We start from the raw sequence: 17,611 nt of genomic DNA, 5'->3' as shown, positions 1-17,611 counted from the left end.
CTCCAGGACTCAATGACAGTTGTGACCGTGCCTTCTCAGCAAAAAAATTTTTTTAATTAGAAATGATGCGTGTCATCATCACCATGTTTCAAAGATACTGTGTTTCCTTTCTCTTTCTATTAACACCATCCTCACAGAACGGAGCATTTATGCATTTATGCACAAAATGTTTCAGTCAAATTGGGGTCTTTTAAGTTAGTAGAGTAAATGCTTGCTGCATACCATTGCTGGTTGTACTGTTTTAACTTGCATTCTTGAGGCAGTCTCCTTGCCAACACACCCAGCAAAATGCACAAGAGTGCAACTCCTTTTATTAAATGGCATTAGCACAAGGATAACCTGGCAACCGTCCAACATGACTTTAGAAAAATGACCAGCCGTGTCTTCGCTGTGGGCCAGAATGGAATTCCTTTCTCTTGCAGCTCAGCTTTTTTTTCTATTATTTCTTCACTCCTTGTGTCTATTTTTTTCCTTTAGCATCCCTCTCATCAACCATCCATACTTAAAATAAATGTGATCTTTTATTACAAAGGCAACATGAATGTTCAGGTAGCAGTTCTACTTGCACCTGTAAGGTTTTTTTTGGTAATTATTCACTAAACACATAGTAATTAAGTTAAGCAGTAAACCGAGCCCGAACATTATGATTCACAGTACAACAGGGAAGTTGAGTTTCCTGCCAGAAAAACTAATGCTTTCCATCTGTGTGTTGTTTAGGAGTCTGTGTATCCCAGATAGTGCCTAATAAGGTTCTGCCTCACATCAGAATAATTCGTATCAACTTAACCCCAAAATATAACAGATACACTGATAGAGAGAAGAGTTTTGGACAACACGATCTCACAAAGACTTATATAACGAACAATATGGGCTGTAAAATATGCTACAGGCCTATTTTGAAGCACTATATCACACCTCCTAAATACAGCAAAACAATAACCAGAGGTGTTGGTGCCATATGTGCCAAGGGAAGGCAATGCAATTACTATGGCCACAAATTGCTTTTGAAATGAGAAACTAACTTTGGGTGTCAGTAATTATAACCCTGGCAACATTTTTTTCTTTACCCGGATGTATGTTTTAAACACCATAAAGTCCTCAATGTATATTTTACACCTTTAACTAGAGAAGGGGATACATTGTTAAGTTTGAGGAGCTTCCTTTAAAAGCAAGATAAGATATTATATATTTTGAGTTTGTATCATATTTAATGAAGGCTCATTAATAAAGTTAGACTGCTATGTCTTTAAGTTGTAATTTTTGAAGTAGTGGCTCTGTGACTTTTTCGGTTTCATCCCTTTGAGTTAAGTGCATGAAAACTTTCCACTGTGCAGTCTTGTGGTTTACTGCCCCTTCTTTGCTGATTTACAGCTTCTCCCTTCCTTTTCCTGCCTATCACCCCGGTTTTGTGACAGTCTGCAGGGGAAACAGGGTGACTCGGCACTGGGTAAAAGGAGATGGGTGTGCTTAATTTGCATTGTCACCTTGTTTTGAATGGGGGAGGGGGACTGATGTGCCAAATAGTGAGGTTCCTGGTGAGGTTTTTTTGTATATCTATATATCTATGAGTCTTTCCATGGCTGTAGCATCTCGTCTGTAGCACCATATTTGTTTCACTGTATGATAGTGGACAAATACTGTGTATTATCTTTGTGTGCAGATCCTGCTACGAAACCCCTTGTGTCCGTCATGCAGTCAACACCAGCACCCCTCAGTAGCATGGTCGGGTTACAGTTGGAACAGACTGCACGTGGGACACACAAAAGAAGCCCCAGTGCTTACTGGGAGGAGGGGTACACAGTTACCATGGAAACAGACAGCCCTACCCCCGGAGCAGATGGTGGTGGTGCGGGTATCGGGGGCTGGGTGCAGCGATGGCGGGATCCAGAGATGATTATCTGTCCTGGGTTTCCCTCCTGAAACAACAGATTCTGTGCAACGAAACAGGCGAATTAGTTCTAGTTTGTTAATGTCAGACACAAGCTTTGTTTTGTGGGTTAAAGGAAAATTTAAGTCCTCACTCGCATCAAATTTGAAAGCATTAGTGGGTCTGCAGCCTCTTACCTGCATTTTTAAGAACTGGTTTGTCAATCAAATTCTCTGATTTTGTTTTTTTTTTAATTCTGCACTGAAATTGTCGGTTCTCCTTCCCCACTAGCACCAGTTTTAACTTAAAAGATACTTTCACAGTCTATGTTACTACTAACATCCCCATGTGTATATTGAAAAAAAAATTGATCACTTTAACCCTTCCTTTTGTCCATCTTAGCTGCGAAGTGAGATACTTTCTAATGAAACTCGTATGAGATATTGGAAAACGTCAACAGTTCAGCTGAAGCTATTATAGCTAGCTAGCCAAATCAAGTTATTTTCTAGATTTACAACAATTTTAGGGCGAAATTCCCTCTTTGTGTACCCCAATATTTAGTGTCCGAACAATGGGTGGTGCAAAGGCCCTATTGTTATTCTAAGGATTATTATTATTATTATTACAATAATTATTTGCCGAACTCAGTTGCAAAAAACAACCTTCTTGGGCTGCTTGAACACTCATGAAAGTTGGCACACACGTTAGACATGGTCAGTGCTTGAAGTGGAAAACAATAAATGCCAGTACTAACCTTATTCACATGTTGGCGTGTGTATTGGCCGGTATCAGCAAATCATTAAGTAGGGGAGATTACTTTAAATGTAATGCATTACAGTTGTAACACGCATGTTTTCTCTTGTTACATAAATCCCCATCATGACCTCATCATGCCAGCATGTGGCCAGTGCAATACTAAACATCCCTGAGAAATATCAACAGGATTCATCCACTCTGCAGTAAATGGCGGAAAACCGGTTTAGTGCAAAATAAGTAAAAATGAAGACACAGAGGTATTTTTCAAATATAAAGTTGTGTTTGTATGTCGTGGAGCTAAAGTTTGCTAAAGCTTAAGAGCTAAAGCTAAAGACATCTAGACACCCATATGGTCATAGTCATAGTGCCACCTACTGACAACAGGAAGTCAGCGTTATGTGACAAACATCATCCAATGAAATTTACATGATGTAGTCTACACACAATATACAGCAACATGACGTATAATCAGTGGGTGTTCTCTAGCACCACTAGAGAGTTATCTCCTACATGCAATGTCCAATATTCATGAAAATGTATATCCATGTCAGTTATCTTCTGGTAAATGTATGGCTGCATTAATATTTCCCTCCTGTTGCCTACAGGCAAGAGAAAGTGAGGCCTAAATGACACATAGTTCATCAAATGTAAACACAATTCCAATAAGTCATCTCCAGCACCAGGTACTACACACAAAACAGCACTTCAACTGTGGTGGTGTGTACGAAGGAGCAGGGCCCAAACATCACTGCTAACAGCTTTGATATTATTGTATCATCTCTAACCCTGTACTCACAATGTTTTAAGAGAAAACATGAGCTTCAGTTTTCTCTCTGATAGGCCTATTTATACAGCCAGCATTACGTTACTTTTTTCCGGTGGCAAGGAAATGGTTAGCATATCCCCTGTGGTCCCGTCTCTTTACTTGGGTTTTCCCAATCTGTTCTTCAGGTTGTTAGTCTTGCCTTTTCTCAACATGTCCAAAAACTTTTGAAAATGGAAAATCAAGTTAGCTGTCAAGCTAGTTATCACTAGCTAAATGTGTTAGCTAGGCTATGCTCCTTGTGTCGTTTCAGCTAGGCACCATACCAGATATCCAATCATTTTTTCAATGTACATACTGTGTGTGAGAACTGGATTAAGATCAGTGGTGGAAGAAACATTCAGATCCTTTAAGTATTAGTATTAGATAAGTATTAGCAGCAAAACGTAGTTAAAGTATTGCAGTAAAAGTAGTGGTTTGGTCCCTCTGACTGATATATTATTATATATGACATCATTAGATTGTTAATACTGAAGCATCAGTGTGTAAGCAGCATTTTACTGTTGTAGCTGCTGCAGGTGGAGCTAGTTTGAACTACTTGTGGTTCCCAACATAGGGTTGGGTCCCTCGAAAGAGTTACCAGATAAATCTGAGGGGTCGGGAGATGATTAATGGGAGAGGAAAGAAGAAAAAAAAGTTCCAACACACAAATGTTTTTAGTTTTGGACCTTTTCTCTAATTTTTGGTGAAATATTGGATCATTTGAACATTTATTGAAATGAAACCATGTGAGAAGTTTAGAGGGAAAAATCACTATTTGGTGGAGCTGTTAACAACTCATAGACATCTGAAATGTGACCCCGACTACACACTGCTTTTTGTAAGATGTCAAAAGCCAGAAAGGTTGGAAACCACTGGTTTTATCTTTAACAATGTGTTGTTTTTAAAAGCTTGTTGTATTATCCATTGTGTCAAATCTTCATCTGAAAAGTAACTAAAGCTGTCAAATAAATGTAGTGGAGTAGAAAGTACAATATTTCCCTCTGAAATGTAGTGGAGAGGAAGTATAAAGTAGCATCAAATGGAAATACTCAAGTAAAGTACAAGTGCCTCAAAACTGTACTTAAGTACAGTACTTGAGTAAATGTTCTTAGTTACTGTCCACCACAGATTAAGACTGAATGAAAAAGCCCAAGACTATACAGGGTTTAAGTCCAGATTCTTTTCACACAAGTTAAAAAGGAGCAAACATATTTGAGTCTGAAGAGCAATTATGCAGTCCTTTAAAAAGAAGAAAAAAGAAAACACTTCAAGGCACAGGAAGTGTGGTTATTGAGGATGTCCCCTGTCCCACTGCCCGCTGCCTCTGCTATTTGCAACACATCTATGGGAGGCAAACTCTCCCTCACATTGTCAGTCTCAGCTCCTCTATTTTAATGTGAAATGTTTTTGCTTTCATTTAAGAGATTACCGGTAAGTGTGTCAGGCATGTTTATACGTAACTGATTCAGCAGCAGTTGAATTCATGAGAATCTGTTTCTAGCTTCCACATGTATGACTAATTTCATGGAAACATTATCTGAAGTACCTGAGGGGAAAAAAATTAGGTTTCTGACACCAGTGATAACAAATTCAATGGAAGTATTGACTCCCACCCATTATCTCCATGGGCGCATGTGGATACTCCCACTTGACATTTAACTCTCCAGCCGTCCCACATCTGGTTTGGAGGATTTGCAGCTTTGTACTCTGTCACCCAAGCTTGTTTCCCTCTTGCCTCCACTTCCAATGACACCCATGACACCTAAAAAACCCCAATCTCTATACAGATGATTCCCTGTCTTACAGAAGTTTCAGTTTACCAGCACTCATTTTAGGTTTAAGTGTCAAACAAATGCTAAAGTATAAAAGTAACTGCCCTCAATTCAGACCCTTCTGCCTTTTTGTTATCTGCAGACCGCCCTGTTGAGGTCAGCATGACTGTGCCAAACAGTCATAAATGCGTAAAAGACTTGGCAGCCATATTGCCAAGTCCTCGAGTGAAGTCAGACAGAGAGGAGTTATGGGCTGAGTAAAACTGCTAAGAGCACCATTGATTTAGCATGTACAGCTCCTCTCCTCTGGATGACGGGGAAATTAGATAATCTATCAAAGCAGGGGTCAGAGACTGCAGAGGAAAAGATGGTTTGTGTATTTGGAGTCATGAAAATACAAAGTGAAGGCTGAGCTTCAGTATAACCTTATTATAATTTGAATATAGATGTTTATTAGAAAATCTGAAAATCCGAAAATTAAGTTAAGTGCCAAACTTTATTAATTCATTTTTTTCAAATCCACATGCAATTGAGGGAATGACGAGAGGTACTAAGTTTCAAAACGATATTGATATGTTGTTACACTTGTGTGGGTAGCTCGTACTGTGGTTCTTATCCTGCACATGTGTTTATTCCATCTGGCCCTGCCCCCTCATGTCTGAGTGGTGATGTCATGAAATTAGAGGGTTTTGGGTCTCTCAACGTCCACACACACCACCACGCACTGGGTCACTTTTAGGGTATGTTTGTGTGTGAGGTGGACGAGACATATTACACATACTCTCCTCATGGTCAGAATCATTCTTCGATTGGAAAACCATGACCTCAATTATGAGCCACAGATTAAGCATGACGGTTGTTACCAGGGAGAGATGACTTACTTACACAACATCTATCATCCACGTGGAAATAGTGTTGCCAGCTGTTGGGGGATATAAGTGGGGGCTGACTCCACATGTGCAGATTTGAATCCATGGGCTGGTCGGCTACAGTGTAACATTACAATAACAAACAAGGGTTTGAGGAAACTACACAGAAGATTCAAATTCAGGAGGGTGTAAGATTTGAATACTGAACGGGCTGTTAATTTTCACAGCAATTAGTACGGTTCTGGAAGAAATAGCTCCCCATTATCACCCCATTGTTCCTTCAGACATGGAAATAAGAGAGTAGGGCGTGAAGAGGAAATCCTAATTAAATGCAAACGAATCATCTCATTCAGAGATCTGATCAGTCCACATTCGATGGTGGTCTGGGCCGCATATGGCCAAATTCTTTTAGCAGTGTGTGCATGAATGTGTCCTGGACCACACTGAAGGACCGCCTACTCAACTGACGTCCTCTGCACAGGCGGAAGTACATACTCATTCAGGCACCAACAGCATCATATAAAAGTTCAAAACAGTAGGCAAAATGGATTCTCGTGCATTGGGGTACACATGAAACACTGTCTGATTTCCATTTGGGCCCAAGAGTTTTGATTTTGCCCCAAGATGACCCTGTGTCAAGGTCTTTGCAAACTTCCTCTTCTTCTTCTTTTAATTTCCGGCAGACTAGGCACAGGAAGTGCTTTGCTTCCTCTCATCAGTTAAAAATAATTTGGTCTTTGCAAACAGATATGATGTACGTGTTTCTTTGCATATAGAGCGGAGAAGTGAGATCCGATCACAAGTGGTCACTCAAGACATATGTGGAGATGCATTCTTATGCCAGGTGTGAACTGACGTACTTCGAGAGAGAGCTGTCCACTTGTAATTGGATCACCCAAGACGCATTACAGTTAAAACTGTATATCCAAGGACAATGTGACACTGACTTCTTGATGAGGATGGGAAATGTTTTGAGCTTTCTTTATGGCATGTATAGCTTGATGTGAGCCCACAGTGTAATCTTGACGTATGAATGGTCCTCAAGGAGAAGTCTGACTTTGCTCGTTAAACTCACCCTTTAGACATTTTATGGCCTGACTGGAGGAAATTGCCCACCAACAGATGAACAGTGCTGGACGCACTGATAGGCTAGGCTACCTTCTATGACAAAATAAAATCTTTCTTTTTCTTGTTGGATGAGAAGTTTGCAAATTCACTCCCCATCAGCTGCTCGAATTGGATTGAATCAAAGAAACTCAAGACTTCCAGTGCCATGGGCAGTAGAACAACACATTACTCCATTACTGCCTGTGTTCAGTCCTTTGATAAAATTGTCAGAAAATTAAAATCACTAGAGACGACATGAGAGCAAACAAGGAAACTGTCCAAAAGAGATTTTTGTCATTAAGCAGTCAAAAACAGCTGAAATTGAGGGCGTTTTCAAACCTATAGTTTGTTTGCTCTGGTCTGAATCAGAAATATGAAGAAGGCAACATACTTCTAGCTAGTCCAGGTTGGACCTCAATGCATTTTCCGACTAGCTGCTAGCAACAGTTGATTTTGCTCATCGACATCCCAGCACACAAAGCAGACCTGGTTACATTTAGCAACTTGCAGAATACTACTTGTAGTTAGGTCAGGTTGAGCTCAGATCACATTCCCACCTCAAACAAACTGCTCCAGAAATTGTTTGTGACCAGACTGAGACCACTTCCTCTAAAGGGTCTTAGTGCGGTTGTTTTGGTCCACACCCAAGTACGATAGCGATGTTCAGATCTGACCAAAAAAAATGTACCAAGGGGGAAAACAAACCAGAGTCTGATTAAACCGGACTAAATAACAAAGGTTTGCAAATGCCCCAAGTAAACCAAAGCAGAGTAAAAACGTACATACTGAAATTAATAATTGAACTTAAGTACCTACATTTATCTGTTTGTATTTCTAGATTGAAACTTGTTCAACCTGTTTCTGTTTGTCTTTCACATTAATTAAACTTTATTTACCTGCACTACAAAAACACCTGGGAAGTAAGAGGCAAAAAAAACTGTGGTGAGCATTTGAATGATATTAATTATATGATATATATATATACACTGTAACTACTGAAACCATCTTCCTATTACTCTGAAAATAATAAAGTGGAAGCATTAATTCAGACAGTTCAATTTAGTCCATTTCCACAATTTGGTGAATGTATTTTACTATAAGAAACCAGTACTGGTTTCACTTTTTACACACAGTGCACAATAAATAGTTCTTAAGACTGATGGATGACGAGGAAGAATTTTGTCACCACAAAAAGTATGTGCGTATAATTACTAATGTATAACGTGCCATTGTTTGTGGACCTCAGCATAAAATGTACTCAGTCAATAAGTCACAGTGGACTTCCTGGTGACTAATGACATTTCTCTGACTTGTCAGCATTTTAAAGAATGTGTGATTTTTGCGTGAAATTTCCTGTTTCATCACAACACTGTGCAACATATTGTTCTTGTTGCAAAGGACACTGACAAAGGACACCTCAAGCTGGCATCATCACATTTTTCTCAATAAGTAATTTTACAAGTTCAAGGCGGGAGAGAATTCAATAAGGTCAAAATGGGAAAACCTCGTCTGGACCATTAACAAGACCACCTGCTCCTCCATGGCTTAGGGGTTAAGATGCAGATCAATAACATCAATTTCTCTGGTTCAAATCTGGCTGTGGACCTTTGTAGCATCACTCTCTCTCTCTCAGTTGTTTCCTGTTATCTCTCACTTATTACAATATAGTAAAGGCAACAACAACAAAGCAAAAACACATTCAAATCAACAATTTGAAAAAGTAAATGAAAAGGGAGAAAAATCCTTATATTCTCATATATAGGACACACCAACACATATTCAGTATATACTTATATGCACATCCATATTTATACATATCATAAGATATCTTAAAGTGCAACTTTTAAAAGCTTCTGTTAAAAGCCAAGTGTAGATCAGAGTTCCTGTGAGTCTGAACTTCAAATACGATGAAGTTTACCTGGAGTGAACATTTTATCTAGAAGCATGTTGTGACAAAACAAGTTCAGAGAAAAAAAAAAAAATTCGGCCAAAGAAGCTTCTTCTTTGTTACTGTGAATAATTTGATGCTATTTCCAATACATCTTGCCAATGCTACATACAGTATGACAGGCATTTATTGGTTTATGTCTCTTGTAATCTATTAATTCAATGTATAGGAGTGTAAAAATTGTTTGTGGTCTGTTATTTGTTATCGATTAATGTAATGAAAGTTTAATATTGTTGAGTTGAACTGTGATCATGCCAGAAAAATTCTGAAATTTTCCATTCTTACGTCATTTCTGGTTATTTACCAAGGGTGGGTCTGGTGGTTTGGCACTCGGACCAAAGCATAACAGATGACTCTGCTGCTGAGCCAGTTCCACAAGTGTTCGCACTGTCTGAGGAACATGAGCAAACCTTGTTTCACAGCTGACTAAGACAGTAGGTCTGTCTATCTATCTATCTATCTATCTATCTATCTATCTATCTATCTATCTAACTATCTAACTATCTAACTATCTATATGATGGTTTTTCACATGGGTCTAACAAGAAAAAGGGGAGGCCTTGTTTATAAAACCATAATAATAGATTTATAGTAACAGCTGTGTCCTCTTCCAAAAGAATTTATTAACTTTCCGCTTTTGTTTTTTTTTTTTTTGGTCAGTGTAACAGCAAAACAGCTGTAGGGGTTTAAGTGTAGGACCTCAGCCTATTCATCAATAAGCCAAGAAAGAAGTTTCTAGTTTTTTTCCCCAAGTTGAGTGAACTCCTTACACTATCATGATGTTTAGTTTTCACATTGCTAACACTACTCCTGTATTCTCCTCTGTGAAATATATGTATATGTCAACTTGGAAACATAATTCAATCATTAAGGGAAAGCTCATTATTATTATTATTTGATAAGTTATATGTTTCACATGTAAAATATTGGTCTGAAAAGTAGTAGCTGTGTACAGAAGGATCATACAAAGTGGAGCCTCGTCCTGTCCGATAATAATGAGCCTGAAGGTCCCGACTTACAAGTTTGAACCTCTGGCCATGTCCACGCCTCCTGGTATCGAGGCTGAAGCTGGTCTTGTAGGTGTTGAGTCCATGGCAGTCCAAGAGAGGACAGGAGACATCAGGGAATGGAACAAAGCTACTGCTGATTTTCATCAGCATAGGCAAAGATAGAGCCATTAGTCAGTTATGGCCATTTTCAACTCAACTCATTTTCAAACATATTTTAGTATTAGCTACCCTGATGACTAACAACATTATATCCATTGTGAATAAGATCATGTGAGCCAGTATTCTGGGGTGTTTTTCACCAAATGTGCAGATTTATTGCCCCCAACTGATAGGCGGTCAACAGACAAATACCCTACATTCTTGGCTTCTTTGTCACTGTTGAGAAGGAACCACAGAATTCAGCTTAATCTTTTGACCCTCGCAAACACATGTTGCATTTTACATCCAAACTCATCAGTCTGCCACCTCTGTCAACTGTCAAAAAATCACAAATTGAAACTCTAAAAACAAGTCAAACTGATCACCTGAGCATTTACAAATGTATTTAATATCCATTAAACTGACATAACACACAGTGACAGTGTGAACTGTTTTACCTTCAAACAGGATCTTATTTCTCACCAGTTTCTGTGCAAATTTCATATTAAATTTCAGGGCTCTGGACAGATTGCTAAATGCTAATAGCTAATTATGCATTCTGAGCTGACAGTGAGGTTTCCTTCTTGGGATTCTGAACATTTTCCACTTTTACAATTCTTGCAGTTTATGGCACAACTTATGTTGAGCTCTCATTCATTCAGGGTTGTTTTGTACTACCTGCCTGTATGTGTATCTTCATATGTCATCATTGTCTATAGTGTGGACATATTGCCTTGTTTTAATGACAGGATGGCTTCAGTAATATAACAGACTGAACATGAACATATTTCACAATAGAGTGATGCAGTGATGGCATTCCCAGCTTCTTTGTCAGGTGATCAGATATGATCTTCACTGCCTTTGCAGCCCATATTTTGGTGCAGAAGTGATCATGCAGTTGCATTAAAAGGCTGTTACAAAGCAAGCTGTTTCTCATTTCTGGGGTGGGGAGCTTGCATGTATGCTTACACGTGCCCCTTCAAATGTGTGTGTGCATGTGCATGAGTGTGTGTGTGTATCAGAAAGAAAAAAACAGTGTTTATTGTCTCTTGTTTTGCAGTATTATTTGCTCACTACCTGAGTTAAAACTATTAGAGAAGGACAAAGATATGGGTGTTTTATGGAACAACTCTGATAGTATCACTCTGACAATGAAACACAGAAAACAGGTGATAATAAAATGAAAATTTGCTATCAATAGTCTCCTGTTAAACAAGTATTCTGTGCAAAGTCATCATGATTGCACATGAGCATTGTGAACAAAAGATGTTGCTGAGTCACTGCTTACTGACATGGAGGGCAAAAGAAGGACCTTTATTCACTGAATGCATTCACTCAGAGCTGTTTTATCTCTTGTGTATCACTTTATGCTGTTGTCACTGTAAGTCCAGTCACTGTGTAATATTATATCACTGTAAATCCTGCACATTTGTTATGCCTGGTGTATGGAGTGATACACAATTCTTGTTATATGAGGTCAATATTTTGTGAAGGAGGGGGGTTGTAGTGGTTCCTCTGGATAAAGGAGAACAATGTTTCCAGGTCAATGAATGAATCTTGGTCTTTGTCGGATGGGCCTTTTCTTTCTCTGTGTCCTCAACCGAGAATTGGACTGTTGCCTTATGGGATTTGTTTGCTTTCAATCTATTATATCCATGACTTATTTTCTGGGAGACAAATAGCCAACCACTTGGCTGACTTCGGTGCTCTGTCACGATCACAAACATCGTTGAACATAATGTACTTATCTGCAGGCATACTCAATGAACTCTTTTAAAATGTATTATCAGTAATAATCTACTGTCCTCTTTGTGCAGGAAAACAACACTTCATTGACAGGTGTTCATTTGTTCATACCACCATGCTGTAAAAATAAATTTGAGAGAGTTTTCAGCTCATTGAGAATATAAGCATTTACTGTAACCTGTCAGATCGATGTGGCTTGTGCACTGAGTTCATTGCCTTCCACACTTAGCCCCACATACCATCATCATCTTTAGCTGTGGAATGCCTTGGTTTTAGTCCTCAAGGTGCATTAATAATCTCATCCCAAATAGTTTGCAGGCCAAGTCTTTTTTTCAAAGACCCCTCCCTTCAGACAAAATCTAACCTGCTTTTTTGTTAGTTTGGTAGGCAGCACGTGGGATGTACAGCTGTTTTTCTGACATCTGACACTTCAAGTGCACCTTTACATAACTGATGAAGTAATAGGGAAAGCCATTTCACCATTGTTCATAGAACTTGATATGGCTTGTTACAAAGACACAGGTTACAATTACATCATACATCATTCTAAGACTCTTTACAAGTTTCAAGAAGATTTTATTGAGCCAAACGACGAGAGAAAGCAAGAAACTATGACTGTAAACTAATGTTTTAAACACATTTGCGGAATTTGTGAATTCTTCACATTTATCAGACTTATGTCAAAAGAACATGACCATTTGCAGCAATGATAAATGCGCAGATATTTTCCAAACCAATAAGCAGTTCTCAAGCTTTGAAATAACTGCAATTAATTTTTTGTGGTTAAGTTAACTTACTAGACATGAAAAGGACTTTGATTGCATCCTGTTACCACTGAAAGCTGTGCTAATTAATATTTTTACAATAACAATGGACTAAATTACTATTTGTACTTTGAAAGAGGTCAGTTGTAGTGTAGTTTTTGCTTATTGTCGGAAACAGTGGCAGCTGTTTTCAGTGATAAAGTTTTAATGAGCCTAACGTACTCGATCCATCGTCCATCCAACGTTACACAAAATTAGGGACTAGCTGGTGAACCAATTGGAGAATTAAGCAGCTAAAAAGTCACATACTTTCCTCTCCAAATAAATTTTATGTTGCTAACATGAAACCCCAACAACTTCATGAGGGGATACGTCAATGTTGTGTTGTACAGCTTGTTCTGCTGCCCCCAAGTGACCAAAAAATCAGTTAATCCAGCTTTAAGCATATCAATAATCAATTCATAACTAAGTTGGATTACATTACATTATGAATAACAAAAACATTCTGTATGCGAACAGAACCAGGTATCTGTTTCATGAAGATACAATTTGTACAGCACAGCTTTCCAAAGCTGTAAATTGCTTATTTTCCAATCTCAGTTTTGCACTGTTGGGTTTGCACTGAGGGTTGTCACCAGAACTTGTTCTGTTGGCACTTTCAGTGGAAATGGCAGCTTAAACCCCAGACGCAAAAGGATAACTTTGTTAGAGAATTGCAGATACCTTGAGCCTTTCTCATCCACTTAAACACACAAACTGCCCTCTGTTTCGAGAAAAAAACACACCACCAGTGTGTGGGTTGGCTCAACATTTCCATGGCTCTGTCTGCTCTGTTAGTGAACAGGCGTGTTATTTTAAACTTGACTGGGAAGCTTGAAAGTAACCTAAATGGCAAAGCGGTTGGTTTTTGGAACGTATATGCTGTGGTTCAGGTTTTTGTGAATCATGCTGAGTGTAATATAAACCTAGAAATCCAACCCAAAGCCTCTGGCTTCTTGTGTGAAGACCAGTGGACACGCCTTCCATTGAATGAAAAATACTTTGGACTCTAAGAAAAAGACCATCTTATGCCATCATGCATATAATAACTTATTCTCAGCACCCAAAGTTTATCCTTTTGTTTTCCCAAAATGATGCACTTTTTTACCTTCTTTATAACTGAATGTTGGGACGGGGGTTGTCTGTTATATCAGGTGTCTTGGCACACACGCCCAATGGGAAATGCCTTTTCATTCTGCCAAGTGTATGAAATACATATGGCTTGAATGACAAATAAGTAAAAGACACCACAGAGATGAGAAACGAATGCAAAAAGTAATGCAAACTACGTATCTGTATATGTAGATGTATTTCTGCTTTACAGCAGTGAAAAAACGTTGCTTTCCACTGAAAGGCTATTTTAAACTTATTACTAATTGCTTATTTGTTTTAAACTTATTAAATAAATGCACGTGTGGACATAGGAACAAGATTCTGGCCTACATTGTCCCTGAGTACAGTTATTACGGAAATTATAATATAAATTGTTTAGGCAAGATTAAATGATTCAAATGGTCCAACTCTGGACCAGATCAAACATAAGTATCTTTTTATATATAGAGAGTCTATAGTATACTGTGTATATTTATTGTACACTGACAATTATCCAGAAACTCCTCCATCACATCTGTTTGTGTTTAAAACCAAACCACACAGTAATACTATAATTACAAACAACACTGAACTGGGAGGGTATAAGAAAAAAAAAGATTGTAATAACTTTATTTATATAGCATCTTTTAAAAACAGAGTTGAAAAAGAGTTGATAAAGGCAAAAGCATGGTCACCTTTAGGTGTAAGCCTCGACTTTGGAACGGCTAGAAGGGCCCCGCCTAAGGATCTAAGGCTGAAAACTGGCTCATATGGGGTCAGCATTTCTGTTATGTAGCTTGGGGCCAGACCCAGATGTGCTTTAAAAGTGATCAGTAAAATGTTAAAAGTAAATTTATATCAAACAGGGAGCCAAAAAAGAGAAGCCAGGATTGGGATGATGTGATGTCGTCTGTTAAAACCAGTAAGAAGCTGAGCTGCTGCGTTCTGAACTAGCTGGAGGCAAGAGAGGGATTTTTGGTTTATGTCAGAAAGGAGGGAGTTACAACAGTCAAGTCTACAGAAAATAAGTGCATGAATGACTTTTTCAAGGTCAGAGTGTGATAGCATTGGGTCTGGAGCAATTCTGGAGATTATCCTTATTTGGAGGAAGCAGGACTGGAAAACCTTTTTCATCTGTCGTTCAAAGCTGAAAGAATTTCAATCAGAATTCGCACATAGTTTTCTGAAACTCGGACGCTGACTCAACGTGAGTCTGTTTTTGATGGCCATAGATAGAGAAATTCCTTGCATGAGGCAACATATTTGGTCAGTGAAGTTGATTCTGAATCTGATTCACAGTATCACAGTATAGTTTATAAAGGGGACTAGTAAGTGCCTTTTCTACAAGGTAACCTCTACTTATAAGGACACGTTCACACTTTTTAAAGTCTGTCCTAAAAGAGTGACGTGCCCAAATGAACATTGACACATGTTCCTCTTGCTGTAATCATTCCACCTGTTCACACTGACCATTAAGAGATCATTTCCTAAAGTGCTTTCAGTGATGGGGGACAAAATTTACAGCCCTTGTTTTGAGCAAAAATGTACTATGTACTAAGCTAATATGAGCCTTCAGTGGACCAAGTTAGAGAGATAAATTCAATATCTGTCAAAGTTACAGTCTTTTTAGTGCCAAATTCAATTTTTGTTACTATCCTTCCACTGCAGCTGAACAGGAAATTACTGTCCGTCGAGACAAAGAGGAAATCTTTTACTAAATAGACCGTAACTGTGGAAGATACATACTTTATTTGACTAACTCAGACAGCTGAAGCCTCTTATTAACTTCAGGTCAACTTTTAAATATTTTTTTGTTTGAAAATGAGGACACTGGATTTTGTCCCCCATCACTTACATTGTGAGCACATTTAGAAGGGATCTTCTAATGGTCAGTATGACCAGAAGGACTGATTACAGCCAGGGGAAATCAGTTTCATTGTCCATTTGGGCACCTGACTATTGTTTTCAGACAGACTTGAAAAATTGTGAACCTATCCTTTAATAGATGAAGCTCTTTGTCAAACAGAATTTTATGTTTTATTGTCTGTTTACACTTTAATTTGTCTTTTTTTACAAAGCGTTCTATGCTTCACAAACTTTAAAGCTTCATTGTGTATCTCTTGTGTGTTGACTGCCTCTCTGGCACCAAGTATGCTTCCTTTATAACCTCCCTGTAGCCTATAAACCTTATTTATCTCCAACACGGTTTGCATGGATGGGTGATTAGAACACAGTCCTCAACATGACCCTCATTTACTGGCTTATTTGTTCCTCTGAGAACTCCAACTTTCCATATAAATTCCCCAAACTGTCACAACCTGGACAGGGCCTATAATTCTTCCATTCATGTAGCATGAATTCCTGCTTACAAATCGTCCATTAGAGTTAAGCTAACTCCATTCCTCTTATTTTAAATTGGGTGCACGTGTACTGTGCTTCCAAGAATGTACAACTAACATTCATATGTATTTATCTGTGAAACAATTAAAGTGATGTTATTGGGACAAGGATTGAAAGAGAAAAACAAGACATACAACAACGAGCTGATAGGCACCTCGTAGTTTCTTTGGTCCCTGTTCAATAAAGAGGAAGAGAAAGAGGGATGTGATGTTTTGCATGATATAGACATCGATGAAAATACTGAGTCAGAGTTTTCATACCTCCAAGGATTAATATATAATTTTTAAAAATTGTACTAAAATTGTCCTTGTAAATTGTCCTTGTACACAAAATGTCAAGAAAAAACCTTCGTAAAGACTCAGTGTTCCCTCCATGTCAGATAAAAATACAAGGAACTACAGGAAACAGACAATCATTTTTTGAGGAAGTTTGTCGCTGATTGCAATACCGAATTCCAAAAATACAGCTGATGACCTCCAGATGTCGGGCAGCGCGGTCTAAACGGGAGTTGCCTCTGTCACAACAATAAAGATCTTCACTGACAAGCAGGAGTGTACACTGGCTACTGTTTTCTCAACTTAAAACCCATTGAAATAGACGCGGCCTTTCAGTGGTGTGTCCACAATCTAATCTCCAGCCATCAAGCAGACAAAACCTAAAGCAAACACGGGAGGCTGGTTAGATGGGAGGATTGTCTGGGTGGTCTCAGTTCAAACAGACAGTTCATGAGGCAAACAGGCCGGTTTATGTGCTGGATTTTCTTCTGTAACACAGCTGTAGATTGAGGTATTAAAATAGCAGGAAACACATTTTGTAATGCCAAAGTAGGAAAAGAACAGGTGTAAATAATCAAGTTAATGATGGCTGAATTCCATTTAGCTGCTTCAGTTTCGGGGTTCTGGTATTGTGCGTTGGTCCCTCACTGTCACAATTTCATGGCTTATTGGGATACTTACATAGAACAGAGCTATCATTAATGTTATTACTAACACCTGTGCTTTTCCTTCTATGCACCACATATGTTGTATACATTTCTGAGAGACCTGGAGCTCCTTTGTGGGAAGCTTGTGCGCTCAAGTCTCACTGGTAATCTTGTGATGTGGCTCACAAACAGCTGAAACAAGAATTATTGCATCACACACCGCTTGTCAGGAGACACTTATTAAAATATGATATGATATTATACGGCTAATCAATATAATGTGTGATTTGTAGGCTCTGAATGGTGTGTTATAAATAAAGTTGTTGTGACAAGGAATGCCAGTGAACATTAATTAATTGAGTGTTGGAGGAAACTAA

The sequence above is a fragment of the Thunnus maccoyii genome, chromosome 11 (assembly GCF_910596095.1).
Source record: "Thunnus maccoyii chromosome 11, fThuMac1.1, whole genome shotgun sequence".
In the NCBI taxonomy this organism is placed as follows: Eukaryota; Metazoa; Chordata; class Actinopteri; order Scombriformes; family Scombridae; genus Thunnus; species Thunnus maccoyii.
Note: the sequence above shows the minus strand (reverse complement) of the source record.